The 25846-nt window shown below is 38.5% G+C and overlaps 1 long non-coding RNA gene and 1 pseudogene across 1 annotated transcript; one reads left to right on the top strand and one right to left on the bottom strand.

Moving 5' to 3' along the window:
• Window positions 1-7049: 7049 nt before the first annotated feature.
• Window positions 7050-15881, bottom strand: LOC131402701 (centrosomal protein kizuna-like; annotated as a pseudogene).
• A 306-nt stretch (window positions 15882-16187) lies between these two features.
• Window positions 16188-25604, top strand: LOC131402691 (uncharacterized). Its single transcript, XR_009218900.1, has 3 exons — window positions 16188-16247; window positions 23092-23139; window positions 25475-25604. It is a non-coding gene; the product is annotated as an uncharacterized LOC131402691 (long non-coding RNA).
• The last annotated feature ends 242 nt before the right edge of the window (window positions 25605-25846 follow it).

The raw sequence follows: 25846 nt of genomic DNA, 5'->3' as shown, positions 1-25846 counted from the left end.
GACTAAGGTGTACTTCCTTCTGTATGAATCCATTTACTTGCACAAAGGGAGCTGAAGTGACATACTAAAAAAAACGTGTAATAAAATAAAAACCAATGAAAATAATAAAAATGCAATAAAGTATACGAAAACAAAGAAAATTACAATTAAAACAAAAATCCTAGATTGAAGGAAATACACTTAAGCTTAAAATTTAGCTTTACTGGGATTTACAGTCTTTTCATTTAAAAAACCCAAAGTTTTCCAACATTCTGGTGAGGGAAAATAGCCCAGGATGATGTTCCCCATTGATGATTAAGAAACTGGAAGATGTGGGAAAAGAAAGAATTTGGGGTGTCTCCTGTGGTACTTAGCGACAAGTTACTATCATGACATGCCAGGTATAATCCAAGGGCCTGTAAGGACCATCGCCATGCCAGGGCTGGCACATATCCAGGAGGGAAGACTCTTCCAAATTCTTGTTTGTTAAGGACTGAAAAAGTACTGGCTGATTCTGATCCAGTGATAGCTTATTACAAAGCAAACTCCAGAAACTTTCAAAGAATGACCACCCTTCCCTGAGCACAGCACTAGCTGCTGCCTTGGGTCACCTAGACACTGGCTGTGAGTGCTGAATCTGCTCACTTACCTGACAGTTGTGATGCAGAAGCATCTGCCTTTTGGAACCTGTCTTCAGTTTGATTTGTATTATCCTGAAGGGTAGACCACTTCAGCAACTGGTAGGCTTTTGTTTCTACAGATTTAAAAAAAGGCACAGATAACTGGATATCCACATGCAAAAGAATGAAGTTGGACCCTTACCTTATACCATACACAAAATCAACTCAAAAAGGGTTAAAGACTTAAACATAAGACTGAAAACTATTAAATTCCCAGAAGAAAACATAGGAGAAAAGCTTCAGGACATTGGTTTTGGCAACGATTTCTTGGATATGACACCAAAAGCACAGTCAACAAAATTAAAAATAGACACACAGGACTATCTCAAACTTAACTTTTGCATGTCAAAGGAAACAATCAACAGAGTGAAAAGGCAACCTACACAATGGGAGAAAATAACTGAAATCATATATTTGAAAAGGGGTTAATATCCAGAATATATAAGGAACTTCTACCACTCGACAACAATAACAAAAATCAAATAACCCGATGAAAAATGGGCAAAGTGCTTGAATAGACATTTCTCCATATACAAATGGTCAATAAGCACATGAAAAGATGCTCAAAATCACTAATCACCAGGGAAACGTAAATCAAAACCACAATGAGATATCACCTCACACCCATCAGGATGGCCACTATCAAAAGAACAGAAAATCAGCGTTGTGGAGGATGTGGACAAATCGGAACTCTTGTGCACTGCTGGTGGGTGTAGCTATTAGGGAAAACAGTATGGAGCTTCCTCAACAAATTAAAAATAGAATTACTATATGATCCAGCAATCCACTCTGGGTATATATCCAAAAGAACTAAAAACAGGATCTCAAAGAGTTATTGGCACACCCTTGTTCATCACAGCATTTTCCACAATGGCCAAGAGGTGGAAGCAACCCAAATGTCCATCAATAGTTGAATGGATAAAGAAAATGTGGCATATACATACAATGGAATATTATGCAGCCTTTAAAAAGAAGGAAATCCTGTCACATACTACAGTGTGGATGAACCCTGAGGACCTTATACTAAGCGAAATAAGCCAGTCACAAGAGGCCAAGTACTGTATGATTCCACTCATATGAAGTAACAAAAGTGGTCAAAATCATAGAAACAGAAAGTGGAAAGGTGGTTATTAAGGGCTGGGAAGAAGGGGGAGGGAGTATCAGTGTTTAGTGGGTATAGTGTTTCAGTATTGCAAGATGAAAAAGTTCTAGAGATCTGTTGCACAACACTGTGAATATACTTAACACTACTGAGCTGCACACTTAAAAACAGTTAAGATGGTAAATTTAAAGTTGTGTATTTTTTACCACAATTAAAATAAAAAGTAGAATTTGTCCATGACAATTCAGGTTTCTGCCTGTTGTCCCAGCATAATAATTAATAGAGTTGTCTTTTGTTAATCAAAAGTTTCCTAATTTAGACAATAAATTATATGGTGATGCTACTTAAGAGACATATGAAGCAAATGCAGTGCAATGGCACAGTTTGGCTACTCATCAAAAAACATCAACTGAAAAGATATCTGCTTGGCTCCTGACTGAACACTGATTGGATATATGATATTGCTAAATTGTTATTAACTGCTTTAGGTGTGAAAAAAATACACAGAAACACTGAATTTTCTACTACCTAGAAACAAGTTTCTTGAATTCCTCCTACGATGTTAACACTTTTCAAATGCATGCAAATTAGTTTTTTGAACTGTCCCTTTTTAGAAACTCTGAAAACAAACAAACAAAAAACAATTTAGTTGAACCCAGGTTTCAAGACTCGAAGTCAAGTTGTATGAATGTATTTGAGGTGGCCAAATTCTAGTCGTTATTTTGAGTGGGTCTGTGGATAGGTTCACCTCACAGTAAAACGGTTTCTCTCCAGTCCAGGCCTTGCAGAAGCGGCTACAGGAATGAATCAGAGGACACATAACTGACTGCCTTGGTTGGGCAGCTGCTCCTCTGCAGCTCTCGCTGCCCTGGGCCTCAGGCTTGCACATTTGAGTGTGGGGTCTCTGGGCTGAGTGAGGGGCGGGAAGGTCAGGAAGGGGAGGCGGCAGCAGGATGAGCTGGGGGACCCACCGCTGAGAAAATCTAACCAGGCTCATGGTAGGGACAGAGAAGAGCATCTGCAGGGAGCAAAGCCAGGTGCCCCAGAGGGGTCAGCAGCAGCCTGGGCACCCACAGGACACCCTTACCCTGCAGGACTGTTAACAGTGTCTGCTGTAAGTTAAAGTGGGGAAGACTGTTGGGAAAAACAATAAATAATGATCACGTAAAGAACCTGAGAGACACAACTTTCCCATTACCTCAAGGCTCAAGGATGCCTGGATGAAAGAGAGGCTGGAGAAATAGAGTTTTAGCACAGACATAACAAAACAGCATCCACGTCCACATCTCCAACGTGGCCACAAACAAAAGGAGTCCTGCTGTCAGCACCGGAGGCTGGCAATCACTGCTTTCCTGCTTTTGCTGGTTCAATTTAAGAACTTAACCATGAGCCCCTTATTACTGGATTAAAACTACCGTCACACTGACGAATACAAATGTAACTTATCTTGCCCTACTGAGAATCAATCAAGATAAAAATAAGTACTTAAAATGAGCATCATATTTTGAAATATTAAATGCTATATAGTTAAAATATGTACAGATCAGGGACTCAACTCTGAAAATAATAAATCCTAAGGCAACACTTTTTAACATTGCTGGATTGTGATATTAGTTGGGCAAACCTGAACTAGTATTTTGACAAATTTAATAAAGAAAACACCAGATGTCATGCATGCAGAAGGGGAAAGTACTGTTTTGCATAACTTCTGTATATGTGTTGGGTACTGGCCTAGGACAGAAAGTGTTTCTTGCTGTAAATTAGTCCCACTGTCCTAGGACAGCATCATAACACTCTCCTGTCAGTCCTACTACCTATATTACTTCAGATTTGTGGTAAGGTACTTTTGGGAGAGGAGAAGTATCAATAAAATCAAAGAATTCTAAAAAGGTAAGGAATCACTGTAAAAGAGGTAAAAATGTTCTGTTTTGTTTTTATTCTATAAAGATCAACCAAAAAGTTTTTCAGCTTTTAGGATATAAGTCCAGATCATAATGACCATATGCTATTTCTGCACTCAATTATACTGACTTGGTCAAGGAAAAGAGAGCAAAGATAAAAGTTAAAAAAAAAAAAGAATAGCAAAAGAAAAAAAGAGTAGCTTCTTGGTAAACAAAGGCTCCTGGCAGCTGGAAGCTGGAGTTAGGCTTTCCTCTCATCTATTGTTGTGAGGTAAATCATCTGACTCCAGTGAGCTGGCTCTCCTGCTCCTCAGAAAACACGTGCCTTTTATTTTTAGGAGAAGATTTTCGTGAAAAATATAAAGCTAGTAGTTGTGAGTTAATTTCACATTTGGGAGGATTAAGTATTCTGTCCAAATATAGGACAGTACGGATATTATCACTGGTCTGAGTCTAGCAAAGGAGGAATGTGAAGTGAATTCACATTAGCAGCAAGGGACCATTTTACCACTCTGGAAAAGAAAGGCCATTTCCATGTTCCACACACTTTCCATTCTGGTTTCCTTCTCTTCCTTCCTCTTATTCTTTTTTTTTTTAATTGAAGTATAATCGACATACAGCATTATATTAGTTTCAGGTATGCAACATAATGATCCAATATTTGTACATATTGTGAAATGATCACCACAGTTAGTTAACATCAGTCACCATACATAGTTACAAAGTTTCTTTTCTTGTGGGTGAGGAATTGTAGGATCTACCCTTCCCTTGAGATCTTTGTTAACTAAAATTCATTCAAGTGACTTTTCTCCAGGCCCCCAACAGACCATAAAGTAAACTGAGATAATGAACCTTTGAAGTCATAGTATTAGCTCTGTAAATATGACACTACAGTCTCAGATGAATAATTAACCCTCAGAGCAAGGAGAAGAGCTCATGCTAAAGAGGAAATAAGAGAACGCAGCGCCTCAAAAGCGGTGAGGATGTCAGCAGGTTAACCAGGATCATTTAAACCACCTTCAACCTATTCCTGGATAGTACTTTTTTTTTTTTTAAATGTTTATTTATTTATTTATTTTTTTCCCCCAAAGCCCCAGTAGATAGCTGTATGTCATAGATGCAAATCCTTCTAGTTGCTGTAGGTGGGACACGGCCTCAGCACGGCCTGAGAAGCGGTGCGTCAGTGTGCGCCTGGGATCCGAACCTAGGCCGCCAGCAGCGGAGCGCGCGCACTTAACCGCTAAGCCACAGGGCCGGCCCCTGGGTAGTACTTTTACCACACAAAATCAATGGGCTCAAATTTGGTAACAGACAGAAAACAACCATTGCTGACTGACCTTTCATCCTGGGACCATTCCATTAGGACAAACTATACAAAAATTCCCCAAATGCCCATATTTTCTAACAAATTTTGGAAAACTATATCCCAAAATTCTAAGGAACTTGGCTTTAAGATCATAGGAAAAAGTCAGTCATATAGGAGAAGGAGAGATAGAACATTCTTAATTCTATACACATACCCAACTTTTTTCATCTCAGAAAAAGCCTGAGTCCTGGGTAAGTACACTAGTCCCCCAGTTAATCCACCAAACTACTTACTGGTCCAATGAATTGCTATAAAAAGAAGCCTGCAAATACGAAACCCAAAACAGATACATTCTATCTCTAGTGATAAAGTTTCTGATGATGTAGTATATAATACCTGTACCTTTTTGATGAGAGAAGTATTCTTACTAGAAAAATCCATTGTGGGGCCAGCCCGGTGGCGCAAGCGGTTAAGTGCATGCGCTCCGCTGCAGCGGCCCGGGGTTCCCTGGTTTGGATCCCAGGCGCGCACTGACGCACCACTTGTCAAGCCATGCTGTGGCGGCGTCCCATATAAAGTGGAGGAAGATGGCCATGGATGTTAGCCCAGGGCCAGTCTTCCTCAGCAAAAAGAGGAGGATTGGCAGATGTTACCTCAGGGCCGATCTTCCTCACACACACACAAAAAAATCCATTTGGCTTGCCACTCTAATAAATCAAATTTCCCAATGACAGGAACCATGTTGGTTCTTCCATCCACAGTACAAGTACTTTGTACTTGGATGTGCTATTAATAAATATTTCTTGAACATCACTTTAAAGTCAATCAGACTATAAATTAAAATTTTCACCATAAGTAGATAATGAATGGTAAGAGGCAATACATTAAAGGTGCAACGCTGCTCTAAAAGAGAACATATCCCCTCATATACAAGGATGCCCACTTGGCTTTTCACTGTTGCTGGGACTGTTGGAAAGAAAGAGTGATGGCATCACAGTGTAACAGAAAATTCTAGTGGTGCCATGTGGGTTGGGGAGGCAGGCTGTATGGAAGGTCTGCCCCAACGGCCTCCGTGTCATTCCTATGCCCCTAGCCTTGATTTCCTCATTTTTAAAAGGCGAGATCTACCTTAGTTTGTTACGTAGGTTCCTTCCACTCCTAAAAGAGATTTGATGCTATTAGAGTTATTTTTCATTGCAGAATTGGTTTTCAACAGTTTCCATGTTTTCTACACAATTCCACCTAGTACCTCCAATCAATAATAAAAAATTATACATGAGCTTTCATGAGTTGGATATTATAATAAGTGCTCAAAATGTATAACACTGATGTTGTTCCTATTTAACATTAAAGATTCCAGTGTCCTCATATTTACATTCAGAAAAGGAAAGCTGGCTTAGATATACACTTAGAAGAACTTATTAACTCATATTTAATCGTATGACAAAAATGACACCAGGGCAAGGGATATTAGGATTAAGCAAATTAATTAGATACAAAGTTCCTAGCCTCTAAAGCTGAATTCCTAGTAAGTTTAACCGTTTGTCACCTTCTGTGTTACCACAACTTCAAAATGATTTGTTTTCTTAAAAGGCTGGAGGGTAGGGGTGGGGGGAATGACTTATGAATTAACCAGGGATTGTTTGGATATAATTATAAACTGCAAATCACCATGATTTCAATGATATTCAGACTTTTAAAGCTATTTTATAAAAAAAGAAAAGAAAGCAAATTAGACCTTTGCTAAGAGATTATTTATGAGTAAGGAACTTATACATTCATGACTGAGTGTTCGACAATACATTCCCAGTGGAATGATCTCTAAAAATGTCTATAATTAAAAACAGAATAGTAAAAAAAAATTCAATGGCTTACTCTCTTGTTGGTGAGTTAGTGGAGGATTCTTTTTTTGAATCAGGAGAGCTTAGAGTTTGCAAAATACAATTATGTTTTTCGGTGGATAGGGCACCTCTTTCTTGCTCAGAGTGGATTAATTTTAAGGCCTCTATTCCATCTTCTCCCTCCATCTTGTCACTCGGATCTGGCTGTGGTTCTGGACTCTCTAAAATCAGACCATCTTCACTTACGGCAACTGTGAGGTCACTGCTGCTGCTCAGACTTTCCTCTTCCTGCTGTTGCTGCATTTTCCTGAAGGGCTTCTGTGCCTCGGGGTCCCCGTGAGGAGGATGATCTGGAAGAGGGGATATGAAGAGACTACTGATCACTAAGTGCAGGGAGAAGCGAGGTAAGACGTTCCACCTCACGGAGTGGGATTATTCATCAGTTAAAACATGTAGAAACAATCCATGATTAATTACAGTATTTAAAAACTCATTAAAAATATTTTATTAAATATATTAAAAATATAACAATGAGTTTAAAAATCAGAGAATTCGCTTGTAAGAATATTTCCACATACATATTTAAGAATTCATTAGAATGGAATTTGTTGGCAAAGTCACCACTGTACTTTGTTTTTTGACAAAAGATAAAATTAGAGAGTACACTTTGTTCTTACATAAGACCACTACCACCCAGAAAAACTAAATACCAACAAAAATCAGCCTCTCACCCCACCTGAGAAACCTTCCTGAGCAGAATGCTTCTCTTGAGAACACTTACTTTCAGATGCACAGTATTCTGAGACTGATATCGGAGCGACTGGTAGTCTGGCACTGTCTTCCTTGACTTCAATATGTTCCCGTGTCAGTATTTCTCCCTCTGATGCCCCTGATCTGCTGGAACTGTCACACTTTAAATCAGTGGTTCTGCTCCCTGGACGTAATCTTCCCCGTAACAGGGAATGGAGTTCAGCAGACTTTTTGCTTTCAGATAAATTACTCTTGCCGTGACGTGAGTTGCTTCCTATCTCCAAGCAATGAGTCTGTTCCTCCTCAGACAATGGGCTGGCTGTCACTGGCGTTTTCTCACCAATCTGAAGAGATGTCCTTCCATCTATTTTGTCAGACTTATTTAAGCACTGTGTGCCACTATTAGTGCAGACTACATAGCTGTCTGTCACATCACTGCTCTGGCTGTCTGTCGCTGTGAACGTGGGTCAGGAATTGTTCTGAAGTTCTTCGTGGGTTGGGGAGATTTCTGCTCTGTACTAACATCTCCAGCGCTTGGGATGGCTGACATTTGGCGGCCCATAAAGATTGTTGCTGGTTGATACAATCCTCTTGACACAGCTGTCCCCAAGTTAATCCCTGCCTGCATTGCAACCTGCAGCACCAAAAGAGACGTGAGTTAAATGTATTGTGTATGAACAATTAGGTTGTTTAGGTTGTTTTCAGAAATGAAATGAGGTAAAGGAAGCATGACCATTGAAATCAACAGCTACCATGTTTATAAAACTCATGGCTTCCTACAAAATGAATGAGCAAAAAACTGGTATAGTCCATACTCTTTAATTTTAAAAACAGTGTTGGTTCACAAAGCAAATATTGTCAAGGAACTATGGAATCTATATTTTTCAAAAAGAAATGCATACATTGCACAACTATGTGAATGTACTTAACGCGACTGAATTGTACACTTAAATGTGGTTAAAATGGTAAATTTTATGTTATGTATATTTTAGCACAAGCCAAAAAAAAAAGCTGTGAGTTCTAGCCACTTTCCTCAGAGATGCTCAGATTTGATGGAGCTAGGAAGGTACCTGATGGCAAAAAAAAAAAGGGAGAGGGAGAGAGAGAGATGCATACAAAGGACTACCAGAGGTTTCAAAACTCTATTTCTGGTATTATGTGTAATATAAAAAACCCTCCAATAATCACATTCAAGATTGCATTATAATATTCTGCATATGTGCAAACAGCCATAATTTCTAGTCAACCTCAAATAACAACAACAGTTTTTCCTGAACATCTTCAAATAATTTTAAATACATTTAAAGCAATTTAAATTTACTGGCATGTCTATCAGGAGAATGAACATTGTCTCTTCCTTGAAAAGAGAGAGGGGAGGGGAGAGGTGGAAAAAGAAACAGAAGCAATTGGTTCAGTGGCTTGATCAAGGACACGCAGTGGGAAGCAGAACTGGAAGTAACAACCCTGAAGCCTTGAGGAATTTAAGTGCTTTTCTTCCAAAGAGACCAAAGCATCTCCACATATACAGTAGCATTTAGTTCACAGAGCCCTACAGAATAGATGGGGAGACGTATTTGCACCCCTTTTCTGCATATGGAAAAACTGAGGCCCAAATGTTCAGACAGAAAATGCCATAAACACAGCTGAAACAGAATCAGGTGTTGCTTCTCTTCAAATATACCATCTCTTCTATTCCAAAAAATAAAAGAAACAACTTTGATGTTAAAAACAAATGAACAGAGATGTCAGAGAAAATGGTAGAATAAGAACCTCTCAAAATTCTATGTTTCATAAAAGAAACAGTGACACCGGAAAACATCTTCGACACTGGAAAATAACTTAGAATTCCGGAGATTAACCACAGGCTTGCAGCAATCAGGGGAGCATTTACTCAAGAAAAACAACTGAATCTTGGTAGGAACAGTACACTTTATGGTGCTTTAACTTGTCCTATTCTCATTTCCCACTCTTCAGGTCTGCGGTAACTTTGAAAATCCACAGCCTGTAACCCAGCAGTCTAACAGCTACTGGAAGGAGTGGAAAAGAGATGGAATTCCTTCAACGCCCCATGCTCAGAGAACTGTCATTACGTGACTTATCTGGTGGTTTCCTGGAAGGCTACACTCACAAGACTGTCTTTATTTGACTTGACTTGGAGCTCACACAGTGCAAAAAGCCTTCTCCTTGGGGATATTTGTCAAAAATAATCAGAGACAGGGGCCGGCCCAGTGGCGCAGGCAGTTAAGTGCACGCACTCTGCTGTGGCAGCCCAGGGTTCGCCGGTTCGGATCCCCAGCATGCACTGACGCACTGTTTGTCGAGCCATGCTGTGGCGGCGTCCCATATAAAGTGGAGGAAGATGAGCACGGATGTTAGCTCAGGGCCAGTCTTCCTCAGAAAAAAGAGGAGGATTGGCATCAGATGTTAGCTCAGGGCTGATCTCCCTCACAAAAAAAAAAAAAAAAATCAGAGACAATTGTTTAACATCAAGGCTGTATATAAAAGTTGGGCAGTAGATAACAGTTGGGCAAACAACAGGCTAACCAAAAACCTTAAAAGGAAAAGCTGGTTAACAAGATGTCCATAGGGGGCTTTGAAAAGCTCCAACACACTCCTGGAAATCCAGATGGCCACCTGCACGCTCAGGCCTTGGGCATGCTCAGGAAAAGTCCTGAGAAGGGCCTAAGCTCTCACCTCAGGCTCACCCTGAGGCTCTGTGCAAGCACTTAGCAAAGGTCAAGGTGGAATTGTAAACTGCCTGGATGAGGGCTGAAGGTGTGCCCGAAGACACACTCAAAGCCCCTTGGCAAAGACTGTGAAACTTACTGGTTTTAGGCATTTCAAAAAACTCTGTCTAATCATTAGCTGATCACTAATAAGTGAATAGAACCTTCAGTGACCACACATGACAAAAAAATACTTTACATAATTAGTCCAGAAAGTCAGTAAACAAACAGCAACAACAAACTCTGAGAGGAAGAGAATCAGATGTTCAGAGTTGTCATATTTTATTATTTTCAAATGTCCAAATTGTAACAAAAAATTATGAGACATGAAAAAAAACAAGACAATAAAGCCCATACACAGGAAAAAAAAAAAAAGCAGTCAAAAGAAACTATCCCTGAGGAAGCCCAGATGTTGGACTTACTAGAAAAAGGCTTTAAATTAGCTATTTTAAATACGTTCAAAGAACTAAGGGAAATCATGTCTAAAAAAATAAAGGAAAGTATGAGAACAATGTCCAAAAAGAGATTATCAATAAAGAGATAGAAATTATTAAAAAAAAAAAAAAAAAGAACCAAATAGAAATTCTGCAGTTGAAAAGTACAATCACCAGAATAAAAAATTCACTAGAAGGGTTCAGCAGCAGATATAAATAGGCAGAAGAAAGTATCAACAAACTTGAATATAACTCAATTGAGATTATCAGACTGAGGAAAAGAAAGAAAAAAGAATGAAGGAAAATGAACAGAGAGAGATCTGTGGGACACCATCAAGCATACCAGCATAGGCACAATGAAAGTCCCAGAAGGAGAAGAGAAAGAAAAAGGTGCAGAAAGAAATTCTGAAGAAATAATGGCAAAAACTTCCCAAATTTGACGAAAAACATTAATCTACACTTTAAAGAAACTCAACAAAGTCCAAGTATGATAAACTCAGAGATCCTTACCTAGATACATCATAATCAAACTATTGAAAGCCAAAGAAAAAGAGAGAATCTTGAAAGTGAAAACAGAGGAGTGACTCCTCATATATAAGGGATCCTCAATAAGATTAGCAGTTGATGTCTCATCAGAAACCATGGAAGCCAGCAGGCAGTAGGATAACATACTCAAAGTGCTGAAAGAAAAAGACTGTCAATCAAGAATTCTATATCTACCAAAACTTTCCTTCAAAAATGAAGGAGAAATTGAGGTATCCCTTGCTAAACAAAAACAGAGAAAATTTGTCATTACCATACCCGCCTTACAAGAAATACTACAGGGAATCCCTCAGGCTGAAATGAAAGGACACTACACAGTAACTCACATTCATAGTAAGAAATAAATAGCACTAGTAAGGGTAACTACATTGGGAAATATAAAACAAAGCATAAATATATTTTTTGTTTGTTTGTAACTTCTTCTTCTCCTATATAATTTAAAAGACAAGTGCATCAAGCAGTAATTATAAATCTATGTTGATGAGTAGCATATAAGATATAAAGATATAGTTTGTATTACAATAACATCACAAGGGAGTGGGAAAAGAATGGAGCTATATAGGAGCAAAGTTTTTGTATGCTATTTAAATTAAATTGGTATTAATCCAAACTAGATTATTATAAGCTAAGATATTAATTATGACAGTAGGGTACCCACAGCAAAATAAATGACAGAGATTTAAAATGGTATACTAGAAAATATATATTTAGTGCAAAAGAAGGCAGCATGGAGGATTAAAGGAACAAAAAAAGATATATAGAAAACAAAGAGCAAAATGGCAAATGCAAATCCTACTTTTTCGATAATGACATTAAGTTTAAATGGAATAAATACTACCATTAAGGTAAGAGACTGGTAGAATGGATAAAAAACATGATCCAACTATATGCTGTCTAAAGAGACTCATTTTAGATTCAAAGACACAAAGAGGTTCCAAGCAAAGAGACAGAAAAGGGTATATGAACAAAGCCTCATGGAAAAAATACACTATGCAAACAGTAACCAAAAGAAAGCTAGAGCGGCTATATTAATATCAGACAAAATAGACTTTAAGACACAAAATTGTTACTTGAGACAAAGGACATTTTATAATGATAAAAGGATCAGTTTATGACAAATTTATAACAATGAGAAACAGATATCTATACCTATATCTATATATCTACACATATCTTAACAACAAAGCCCTAAAATACCTGCAGCGAAAACTGAGAGAATTAAAAGGAGAAATAGACAATTCAACAATAGTAGTTGGAGACTTCAATACCCCACATTCAATAATGGATAGAACAACTGGATAGAAGATCAATAAGGAAACAGAGGTCTTGAACAACTATAAACCAATGAGACCCAATAGACATATACAGAAGACTCAACCCACCCAACAGCAGAATACATATTCTTCTCAACTGCACATGGAACATTTTATATGTTAGGCCATAAATGAAGTCTCAATAAATTTAAAGGGATTGAAAGTATGAACTCTGCTGACAATAGAATGAAATTAGAAATCAATAAAGGAAGGAAATTTGGCAAATTCAAAAATATGTGGGAATTTAAAAACACACTCAAATAATTAATGGGTCAAAGAAAAAATCACAAGGGAAATTAGAAGATAGTTTGAGATGAATGAAAAGGAAAACACAACATACCAAAACCTATCAGAAGCAGTGCTTAGACTAGGGAAATTCATAGCTGTATGTGTCTATATCAAAAAAGAAGAAAGAACTCAAATCAGTAACCTAAACTTCCATGTTAAGAAATTAGAAAAAGAAGAGCAAATTAAATCCAAAGCAAGCAGAAGGAAGAAAATTATAAAGATTAGGGCAGAAATAAATGAATTAGAGAAGAGAAAAGCAGTACAGAAAATCAACAAAACCAAAAGTTGATTCTTTGAAAAGATCAACAAATTGAGATACCTTTAGCTAGACTGACCAAATAAATAAATAAATAAATAAATAAATAAATAGAGAGAAGATTTAAATTACTAAGTAAATCAGAAATGAAAATGGGTACTATGTTACCTACCTTACAGATATAAAAAAGATTATAAAGGCATACTAAAAATAATTGTATGCCAACAAATTAGATAACCTAGATGAACTGGACAAACTCTTAGATGGACACACACTAACAAAATCTACTCAAGAAGAAAGAGAAAATCTAAATAGGCTTATAACAAGTTAAGCAATTGAATTAGTAATCAAAAAACTTCCCCTAAAGAAAAGTCCAGGACCAAAGGCTTCACTGGTGAATTCTACCAGACATTTAAAGAATAATTAACACTAATCCTTCATCAACTCTTCCAAAAACAGGTGAGGAAGAAATACTTCTCAACTCATTCTATGAGGCCAGTCCCTAACACTGAAACTAGACAAAGATGTCACAAGAAAATTACAGACCAATATTTCTTATGAATATAGATGTAAAAATTTTCAATAAAATACTAGCAAACCAAATTCAGCAACATATAAAAGGGATTATACACCATGATCAAGGAGGATTTATCCTAGCAATGCAAAGTCGGTTCAACATATGACAATCAAGTAATGTAATATACCATATTAATAGAATAAAAGACAATCCCTCTGAATAATTATCTCCATAGACACAGAAAAAGCATTTGACAAAATCCAACATGTTCATGATAAGCAAAAAACACTCAACAAACTAGGAATAGAAGGGAACTCCCTCAACTTGATAAAATGCATCTAAGAAAAACCCACAGCTAACATCATAGTCAACGGTGAAAGATTGAAAGCTCTCTCCCTATGATTCAGATTAACACAAGAATGTCTGCTCTCATCACTTCTATTTAACACTGTACTGCAGATTCTAGCCAGGAAGTATGACAAGAAAAAGAAACGAAAGGCATCTAAACTGCAAAAGAAAAAGTAGTCACGTGCTGAATAATGATGTTTCAGTCAATGACGGACTGCACATATGACGGTAGTTCCAAAAGACTAGTACCATATAGCCTAGGTGTGTAGTAGGCTATACCACCTAGATTTGTGTAAGTACACTCTATGATGTTCGCACAACACTGAAATTGCCTAACAATGCATTCCTCAAAACATATCCCCATCGTTACGTGACGCATCACTGTAAATCTATCTCTATTTGAAGATAACGTGATCTTATATAAAGGACTCCACAAGGAACAAACAGAGCTAATAAACAAGTTCTGCAAGGTTGTAGGATACAAGATCAATATATAAATAGAAATAATGTACTTCTATACATTAGCAATAAACAATCTGAAATTGACATCAGAAAACAATTTCATTTACAATAGCATCAAAAAGAATAAAATACAACAGAATAAATTTAACAAAGAAGTGCAAGACAAATACACTGAAAACTATAAAACATTGAAGAAAAAAATTAAAGAAGACCTAAACAAATGGAAACACATTCTGTGTACAAGCAATGTAAGACTTAATATTGATAAGACAACAATACTCCTAAACTGATCTACAGATTCAAAGCAATCTCTATCAAAATCCCAGCTGGCATTTTTGCAGAAATTGACAAGCTGATACTAAAATTCATGTGGAAATACAAGGGACCTAGAATAGCCAAAAAAATCTTCCAAAGAAGTGCAAAGTTGGAGGACTCACACTTCCCAATTTCAAAACTTACTACAAAACTAGAGTAATTCTAGTCTGTACTGGTATAAGGACAGACATACAGATGAATGAAACAGAACTGAGAGTCCAGAAATAAATCCATGCATCTAAGTCAATTGATTTTTAAGACATCATCTTTTTAGAGCAATTTTAGGTTCAAGGCTAGAAGGGGCTGGAATTGGTTATTTCCTTTTCTCCACATAGAAGCCTAGGGCCTTCTGGAGTTGGGTATTTCCCTTCCCCTAGATCAGTTAGGTTCTGGTTAAATAGCTTCTCCTGAGGGCAGATACTGCTAAGAACAGAATGCTCTAGTGCATTTCAAAAATGGTTCCTTTTCCCCATTCCTCTACCTGAATTATGAGGGAATTTTTCTCCGATGTTCACTGTGAGGACCTGTAAACTCACAAAAGAGGGGAGTCTCCCTATGACTAGTCCCCCTGGAGTTTTTAATCTCTTGAACCTATTTACACTGAGCCTCCAGCAATTTGTCAGTTACAGTTGAGGTTTCTCTCCCTCAGCACTGGTTATTGTAGAGGTTTCAGCTCTGTTCTGGTAAGTTGTGATTTCTCTATGCACCTGGCAGTCCCTCCAATTTTAGGAGTAGTGGACTGCCCTATGATCTCACTTCTCTGACAGACTGAAGAAGAGTTGCTGATTTTTTGGTTTGTTTGTGTTTTTACTTGTTAGGATGGAGTGGTGACTTCTAAGTTTCTTACTTGTTGGACTGGCAAAGAGACTATATTGCAATTTTAACAGCTGCATATTATCCTGTTCTATAGATGCACCATAATTTATTTAACCAGTCTCATTTTGATGGACCTTGGTTTGTTTCCCACCATCTACCACTGCAAACCATGCTGCAACAATATCCTTGAGTGTATGTCTATCTGCAAACGTGAGAATATTAGTGGGACAGCTTCCTAGAAATAAAATTGTTGGGTCAAGATTGCCTTATAGGATATTGCAATTTCACCATCCAAAGAGGCCATTACGTCATTACTAAGCGTTTTCCATTATACCATATGGTTTAATTAGCAAAATTATATTAATCAACATTCTGATTTATCAATATGAACAGTATTTGTGATACAATGTGTCTTCTATTCCTTTTGTAATTGAAAAGCTGATATAATAACAAAGACAAATTTTAAAACAGGCAAAAATCACCTATTACCAGTACCCTAATGTAACAACTACTTTCATTTTTCCTATTCTCAAAATAAGTTATTTATAAAGATGGCTCCAAGTGATGTGCTACTGTGCTTGAGCTTCAGCTAGCTGCATGTGAGGACTCAGAGTAGGTACACAATAGCGGTCATTTAGTGAAGACCTGAGGCAAATCAGTGACCAGACTTGTGAGTTTGGAAGGCCTTGGATATTTCACTTTCAAGACCCATTTAGGGAGTGTTGATGAACCAATACCAGAGAAATTACTAACCCAGCTCAGGGAGTACACAGCAGTCCCTCCGTCTTTGTTGGTCTGTTAAAGGCCAAGACATAAAGCAAAGGTGTAGGCCTGTCTCAGAGATGAGAAAGCCACCTGGGAGGGCCAAAGGAAGTGCCTTGAGTTACTCCTTGCAACCAGTAGTTCTCAAACTCCTCTGACCCACTAAGAGAGGCAGAAGACTCCAGGCCCATTTCCACTGGACAAAGAATGCAGAGAGCCAAGAACTGGAGAGAAACAACAACAGTCTAAACGGTAACCGGTGCGATCAACAAAAGTAGCACAAAACCATGATTTAACTTACAGTAAACGCTTCCGTAACCACAGGAACTGAAAACAATGACCAATTCAAAAAAGCACGGTTAACAGTGGGTACTTCCTAAAAACAGGAGAAGTTACAATTCTCTGTGATACCAAGTAGTTATTAAGTGCCATTTTGCCAAGAATTCCAGACTTTTTAGAATATGGAACTCTGGGTCCTCAACAAACTCTAGTAATACACTAATTAATGAGAACATTATATTTTAGTGGCATGTAATAAATCAGGAGTTATAAAAAGATTACCCTTAATTATGCATAAAAATCAGTCTGGTGCATTATTCCCCCATAAGGATCAAAAGAGGCAACTTGTATTTGAGGATCTGCTGAGACCCAATAGGAATAAATAGAAAATTATTTAGGAGACTCAATAGGGAAAAAAGTTCTACTTTTTTGGAGGGGGAGAGGGGTAACTTTTTATTTTGATATAACTTCAAACTTACAGAAAAGTTGCAAGAATCATACAAGAAACTTCCCTAATACTCTTTAGCTGGATTTAACAATTGTTTATGTTTTGCCCCATTTGTTTTATCATTCTCTCTCCCTCTACATACATGCATGTGAGTATGTTTATATATATGCATACTATTTTTTCCTGAACCATTTGAAGGTAAGTTACAGACATCTTCCTTCTCTCCCCCTAAACAGTTCAGTATGTATTTCCAAATGTCCACAGGGACATTCTCTTTCATGAGCAGAGTTCAATGATTAAAATCAGGAAATTTTACATTGATACAATCTTATTTTTCATTCCACAGTCCACATTCAGATTTTGTCAATTGGCCCAATAATCTCCTTTGTAGCCAACTTTTTTCCAGGTTCAGGATCCAATCTAGGGTCATGTCTCTTAAATTTCTTTTAATCTGGAACAGCTCCTCAGTCTGTCTTTGTCATTCTTGACCTTGACATCTTTTTAAGAATATAGGCTGGCTACTTTGTAGACTGTCTCTCAATATGTGTTTGACTGATGTTTCCTCATCGTTACATTCCGGTAATGCATTTTCGGCAGGAAGACCACAGAAGTGTGTTTCTAGTTTTTAAGTGACAGGAATAATACTTTCATAAAGTAAGTTTTTTTTTTTCTTTTGTGAGGAAGATGGGCCCTGAGTTAACGTCTGCCAATCCTCCTCTTTTTGCTGAGGAAGACTGGCCCTGGGCTAACGTCCATGCCCATCCTCCTCCACTTTATATGGGACGCTGCCACAGCACGGCTTGAGAAGCTGTGCGTCGGTGCGCGCCCGGGGTCCGAACCAGCGAACCCCGGGCCACTGCAGCGGAGCGCGCGCACTTAACCGCTTGTGCCACCGGGCCAGCTCTGATAAACTAAGTTTATTGGGAGGGAAATTAACTTCCAATCTTTCTCCTATCAAACAAAATAGTTAGAAATATTCCCTTAAAAACTTGGCTTAAAAAAACAAAAAACAAGACTGACAATAATGTAATATCATTTTATACCCATTACATTAAATTTTTTAAAATTAAAATTATAACACTCAATCCTGGACTGGGTCCTGGAACAGCAAAGAGGCATTAATAGAAAAACTGGTGAAATCTGAATAAAGTCTGGAGTTTAGTCAATAGTGATGTACCTATGTTGGTTTCTTAGATTTGACAAGTGTGGCACTATAATGTAAGAGGTTAACAATGGCGGACACTGAGTAAGGGATTCAAGGGAAATCTTGATATTATCTTTGCAGCTTTTCTGCAAACCTAAAATTATTCTGGAATGAAAAGTTCACTTAAAAAATTATAACCCCCAGTATTGATGAATGATAGGTAAAACAGAAGCTCTTGCATTCTTGGTAGCAGAATAAACAGGCAGAATCCTCTTGGAAAAGAGTCAGACATTAAGGGTCCTAAATATCCTTGTTGCCTTTGATTCTATAATTCTACATGGAAACATTGTAAGGAAATAAACCTAACAGAAAAAAAAAGCTACGTGGACAAACAAGTTCATTTGCAGCATTATTTATAATCATGAAAAGTTGGAAGCGACCTATATGACAACAAAACAGGCAAGACTAGGAAGTCATAAAAATGAGGCAAATGAAGACTATGTCACATCAAGGGAAATGCTTAAATATGGTAAATGAAAAAAAAAATTATATATTCAGTATGCTTATACCTATGTAAAGATCAATCTAAACACAGGAAAAAGAAATTACCCAAAATCTGTTTGTACAGGATTATGCCAGGAAAATGAACATTGTCTTCTTGGCTTTTTTTTTTCCAATTTAACAAATTTAACTTAATTTAAACTGTTAAAAACAGTTTTATTGAGACATAATTCACAGATCATACAATTCATCTTTTTAAACTATATAGTTTAGCAGTTTTTTAGTTTATTCACAAAGCTGTGCCACTATCACCACAATCAATTTTAGAACATTTTCATCATTCCAGAAAGAAACTCCATACCCTTTAGCAATCACTCCCCATCCTCCCCAACCTCCAGCCCTAGCAACCACTTACCTTCTGTCTCTAAAGATTTGCCTCTTCTGGACATTTCTTATCAATAAAATTATACAATAGGTGTAATAGGTGGTCTTTTTTGAGTGGCTTTTTTCTTTTTCTTTTTTTTGGTGAGGAAGATCGGCCCTGAGCTAACATCTGTTGCCAATCTTCCTCTTTTTGCTGAGGAAGATTAGCCCTGAGTTAACATCTGTCCCCATCTTCCTCTGTTTTGTATATGGGATGCCACCATAGCATGGCTTGATGAGCAGTGCATAGGTCTGTGCCTGGGATCCAAACCTGCGAACCCGGCGCCGCCAAAGCAGAGCGCGTGTACTTAAGCGCTACACCACTGGGCCAGCCCCTGACTGGCTTTTTTCACTCAGCATAACGTTTTCAAGGTTTATCCATGCTGTAGCAGTTATAAGTACTTCCGTTTAACGGCCAAATAATATTCCATTGCATGGATATACCACATTTTGTTCATCCATTTATCAGATGATGGACATTTGAGTTGTTTCCACTTTTTGGCTGTTATGAATACTGCTGCTTTGAAATTTGCACATAAGATTTTGTGTGCATATGTTTTTACCTCTCTTGAGTATATACCTAGGTGTGGAGTTGCTGGGTCATATGGTAACTATGTTGAACATTCTGAGAAACTGCCAAACTGTTTTCCAAAGTGGCTGTACCATTTTACATTCCCACCAGCAATACTTTAAACTTTTATAACAAAAAATGTACAAGAAATCTGCAAAAATTAACTCCTGCTCACCATAAGGTAATGCTACATTTGAACGGGCTCAACATTTGCAAAGTAAAGTATTGGCTCTAGCAAAATACAAGCTGGGCTTTTGCAGGTTGGCAGATTTCCCACTTGCCGAGAACAGGCACAAAGACAGGCGTCTCTTTTCTTTTTTAAAATAGTCGGTCAGTTTGTGTGCTTAGCAACAGGAAATAGGGTGGTCTTGAATCTTAAAATTCTGAACATAATTATGTGTCTTCTCAAAGCAGTTTCTGAACCAGGGAAGCTGAAGAGAGAACGTCGCGTTTCACATTATTGTTGACACTAGAATAATAGTAGGAATTGACAAGTTTTTGAGAGACAGATGTTATTGCCGAAAGAAGGACCGTGTATCAGAATTTAAGGATCTGACATAATGATCAACTTTTTTACGCCTTCCTATTACTTTCTGTAGTTGAGTGCTTGAGGTAAATCTATAATCAAAGATTTTAGTTCAGTTCTTCCTTTTCCTGTCACAGTTACCCATCTGCAATTTCTTAAAAAATATTGAGAGTTGGGGAAAGTGATAGCAAAGCAAACAAAGACAACTGAAAATACTTATTAAGGAACAGAAGGTAACTTCTTCAATCAGGCATTCCTCTTTGCTGGAGGAAAAGAGGGGACATATATAAGGAGATATCAGCAAGTTTAGAATTATTGTAATGATGTCTCGGTTAATAATTACTAACCGGAATTTTCAAAGCAAGAGGATCTTGACCACTACTGTACTTTGAAAAAATATTTGTTATACTTCGTTTTACAATATGCTGAGGAAATTTTAATTTTTTCTTAATATATTTTTTCCCCAGACAAGGGAATTGGGAAGCATCAAGGTGAATGTAGAATGGAAACAGAGCTGTCAGACTAAATTTTCAGCTTTTCACACAGTATAATTATCACTTTTTAGTTTCCACATAAACAAGTCCTTAAATTACATTAAGAAGATTTCAAAAATATCCCTTAATAAAAACACATATAACAATCCTGAAGGAATTATTTTACTTTACCATGTGTTATAAACTGAATTGTGCTGGCCCCAAATTCTTATGGTGAAGCTCCAATCCCCAATGTGACAGGGCCTTTAGGGAGGTCATTAAGGTTAAATGAGGTCATAAGGGTGGAGCCCTAATCTGATAGGACTGGTGTCCTTAGAAGAGGAAGAGACAGCAGAGATCGCTCTCTCTCCACGCACAGGCACAGAGGAGAGGCCATATGAGGACACAGAGGAGGGTGGCCACATGCAACACAAGGAGAGAGGCCTCACCAGAAACCAACCCTGCTGGCACCATGCTCTTGGACTTCCAGCCTCCAGAAGAGGGAGAAAATACATTTCTGTTGTTTAAGCCACCCAGTTTGTAGTATTTTGTTATGGCAGCCTGAGCCAACTAAGACACCACACCAATGTGATTTGTAACTGTTCTTTCCTTTTTGCCACTGTGATAGATTATAGACACAACCAAATTTTCTCAACTGAGGCCACAAAGAGATGTCTCTGGCCATTAAATCCAATAGTCATTGGAACTATCTAAATTTTAAAATGGAGCCATTAAATTGAGGCTTCAAAGGATGTATTCTAAGTTATTTTGTAGGATAAATCACTATAAAATCAATATATTACAAGTTGTTACCACCATGGGGCTTTACCTCCCATTTCTTTAATTCATAGCTAGCCTCTCTATCCCCAGAGCTGGCCTCTCCACTATCCTAGATCAGCGGCAAGAAGCCAGGACCAAAGTATGGCTAACCTAGTGGAGAACAAAGATGGTGATGATGGTGACAGTGGTAAGAGTGGTGGTGACAAGATCAGTGAACATTTGTCAAGCACTTACCAGATGTCAAGCAGATATCTATTACCTTTTTTAATCTTCAAAACAACCATTATTATTATCCCCACTCTTACAAGATTTAGCAAGGTTGAACAATTTGCTCTCTGTCACAGGATTCAAACCCAGACACAAGCACTCCAGTGCCCATTTCTTATGCTACAATTCTCAAAACTGAATCATTTAAACTCAAATTGTGTTACTGAACCATAGCTTTTTGGAAAAAATAAATAAAAATCCCTAATAATGAATCTGAAGTCTATGTCTAATTTCTTACTAAATACAACCAGTACAAAACCAGATCTACTAAAATAGACTCTAAATGGAACTTGTACCTGATAAATAAAACCAAGTCCCTGTAGGGTAAATGGGAAGAGTAGAAAAGCAGACAGAAGCTTCAGGAGAAATTCAGCATTCCTAAATTGTACCAGTAGGTGATTTTCAAAAAATGATGGAACATTTTTTGTTCAACATTTTCCCCAATACCTCTAGGCCAAAGCAACTGCCTTCATCAAAACAATACAAGTTAAGTCTTGGTTTCAAGTAAAGAACAGAAGCTTAACAAGTGTCTGAGAATATCAAGGTAACTGCTCATTCTTTTATAATACAGTTTAATATGCCCTGTATCTGCTCGGAAATTCCCAAATAGGGTGACTCAGGATATAACTATGTCTCTTAGAGTTCCCTGTTCACTAAAGAATTACCACAGAGAGACAGAACACCAACTCCATTTTCTAATTCTGAGAGACCTGAGTAAAGATAAAAGCAACTCATACTCTACCACAATTAAAAAAGCAATCTCATCCACAGGCAGGCTCCTTTTTCCTAAAATGGATTAACCACCTGTCCATTCCTTCCTCATATATTTAATTTTTTTTCACTATATTAACATTATTAAATTAACTAGAGCTTCTATTCCTAGAGCATAGATTACCAAAAGTTGGATTGCTGGGATAAAGTATATATGGCTATTAACTGTGATGGTTATTGCTAGATTCCTTTCCAAAAAAAGTTCTAGGCAACTAACATTTTTTTTCAGACTATATGAAGCAGGCTGTCCTTTTCTACTAATACAGTATTTCATAAAACATAAGTACACAAAATTTGGAAAGTCTTCTAAAGAACAAGAAATCAATATTTGTTCTCCTGTGGAGGCTTCTGTAATCCCTTGTACTATCAAAAGGAGAAAAGAAACTGTTACTCACAAAATTTATCTGCCTCATGCAAAATCGACTTATGTTTCCTTTTCCCATTCTCGTTCACTTTTCCTCTCTTCCCCATCACTCCACTGTAAGATGTGCACCTATATGTATGAACACAGCTTTCTCGCTTGTAAGAGCCTTGACACCTAACACACTTGTCCCATAATTTCACCACAGAGAAGGCGAAAGGAACGATAGTTGGGTAGCCAAACATTTCCACAAAAGGTAAGACTTTATTGTTATTTTCTTTCTTGACTACGAGAGAAGCTAAATCCCTTAAAGAAAGGCTCCCTCTCATCATTTTCCTAAGTGAAATCTTTCTTCCAGTAACTGAAAAGTGAGTAGATATATTTATTAATTAAGGCTCTGAACCCGTCTGCTGAGATTTGCTCTTCTACCGACCAGTTGTGTGACCTGGGAACAAGTTACCTAACTTCTTTGGCCTCTGTTTCTTAATCTGTAAAATGGGTACAAAAATAGTTCTTACTTTGTAAGGTTGTTGCAATGAGAGTGTGTATATGTTTATGTTTGTGTGTATATTTATAAATATTTATATACACACATATATAAAGACCTTAGTACCTGAAACACAGTAAGACCAATGTAAGTGTTAGCTGTAAATCTGAGCCACATTCCCCACTACCCACCTGGAAGGCACCCCTAAAAGGAAGCAGGATGTGGAGAGTTCAAACTTCATTTGCCCTCTAACTCCATGTGAAATGGGAGGCATGCACACCTGGCTCAAAGAGAACAGCTGTCTCCTCTCCCTCTTTGAAGTCAGCGGGCCATTCTCACTCACCAGGTGTAGCAGGGGAAGGGGCCCTGGGCCCTGCCCCACGGGAGCTCATGGTCTAGCGAGCCTGGAGAGAAGAGCAGTTACTACCCTCTCCTGAAAACAGGCCTGCAGATCTAGTTTTAGGGCCAGGACTTGAAAAACTGTTTGTGTATTCAGTTTAATTTCTAATTGTTTTCTGAATAGAAACACACATGAATTAAAAGCTATTAAGATAAAAGAGGTCCAGCTGAACACAGAGAGACTACCTTTCGACTTGTCGTCGCTCTGGGTCAAATGAAGTCACATCTTTGAGGATGGCAGAGCTGAGGGGTCACCATCCCCATGAAGGCACAATGGCTTGGTATTAGAAACCTGGGCAACCGCTCAGAGCCCCACATTAGGGAGATTCTTGTGCACTGTGTATAACTGAGCAGTGATTCAAGGGGACTGTTGGTGAAGGAAGCACTGTGGGCTAGCAAGGGTAAGAAACTGAGGCTTATACAGACAACTTTAAGTAAGAACCCAACTCCTTCACCCCCTTCCCCTACTGTTCTTTCCTGTAGCGAGTATGACAGGGCCAGGCCCATATCCCTGAGGCCCTCACCACCCCAGTACATGCCCACAGTGTCCTCCTACAAGCACCCATGCCTCCTGGCCGGAGCACTTCCCTCGCTGCTGTGCAGCTGCCAGAAGTGGAGCCAGGCACAACACTCAGTCAGTGACAGACGGGAGGGGAACGGTAAACGCCTCCCTTTCCCACCCCCGTGTGCAATAACTCTGAGGCATGTTCTACAGTCTTCCAAGGGGACTGAGCTCCAGCTGCTCACAGAGGTAACCTACTCAGTCACACTCTTTATCGGCCCTGTCACTTTCCTCTCTCCTCTATCTGGGATTTTTGGGACCACCTCCTACATAAACTACTTATACTCAAATCCTTGTCTCAGGATCTGCTTCCTGGCAATTCCAACCTAAGTCATTTCCTCTTTAAATATGGGCACTTCAGGATAGTCTTATGACTCCTTTCCCCTTGCCAGGATGTTTATTTTAACCAGGTGTCCCCTCCAGAACACGGGTCACTTCACCCCTTGGAGATAAGCCTGGGCTCTACAGTGGCTGCCTTGGTCTTATGAATACTACTCAGATCCTGGGACCTGCAGGCTGTCCTCTCAGGATGGAACACTTCCCACCGTGTAACGCTGGGGTGTCTTCGTCTGGTGCCTCTCCTGCCGTGGGGCTTCTTCCGCTCACAGCTCCACCACCTCTCCTGACATGGCTCAAATCCACAGCCAAAGCCACTGCACACTAGGCACACATCTGTCTTCTTGCTTGAAGTTTTCTTCAGTGGAGCTTGAAGGTATTTCTTCTCTCCAAAAAAGCCAACTCAAATGGATGCTCCTTTTATTGGAAATGTGAGCAGTTTAGAGATGGGCACTCTGCTTTTCATGGCTCACCTGATTCAGCTGGAATATTACAGCACTAAGGGAGACCATTTCACTAGCTCCCAGAGTTAGATAAAAATGCAGAATCTAAATAAATAATTGAAATATTTCACATGATGTAGCTAGGATGTTTTTATCTGATCAGGAATTCCTCCCAACTTTTGAAGAGCCTTTCACCCATGCTCACTTATAAGGCAGTGCAGCAAGATGGCTAACAGTATGGCTGCTGGGGCCAAATGGTCAGGGTTTGATTTTTGCCTCTGCCTAGCTGTACAGTCTTAGACAAGTTAACTTACCCCTCTGAGGCTCCCTATAAAATGAGGATAACAACAGTATCTACCTCCAGGATTGCTGAGAAGATTAAACGAGTGGGCCCTCAATTCAGTGACTGGCATCCTTATAAGAAGAGATGAGGACACAGAGACATGGAGGGAAGAAGATCATGTGAAAGACGTAGGCAGAGATTGGAGATCTGCTGCCACAAGGCAGGGAAGCAGGAACCACCAGGAGCTGGAAGAGGTGAGGGAGGGTTCTCTGCTGTTGGTAAACTGTGTGTCAATTGTAGGCCTCTCCCTTTGTTCTCACTCAAACCATAAAACCTAACAGTACCTTGTCTTAAAAATTCTGATTATCATGTGGCTTATCATATGGCTGTCCTGAAGATCATGGACCATGCCCGATGCCATCATTTAAATTTCTCAGGTCCACAGTTATCACC

This window comes from Diceros bicornis, unplaced genomic scaffold (assembly GCF_020826845.1).
Source record: "Diceros bicornis minor isolate mBicDic1 unplaced genomic scaffold, mDicBic1.mat.cur scaffold_230_ctg1, whole genome shotgun sequence".
In the NCBI taxonomy this organism is placed as follows: Eukaryota; Metazoa; Chordata; class Mammalia; order Perissodactyla; family Rhinocerotidae; genus Diceros; species Diceros bicornis.
Note: the sequence above shows the minus strand (reverse complement) of the source record. Positions and strands in the feature narration are given on the sequence as shown.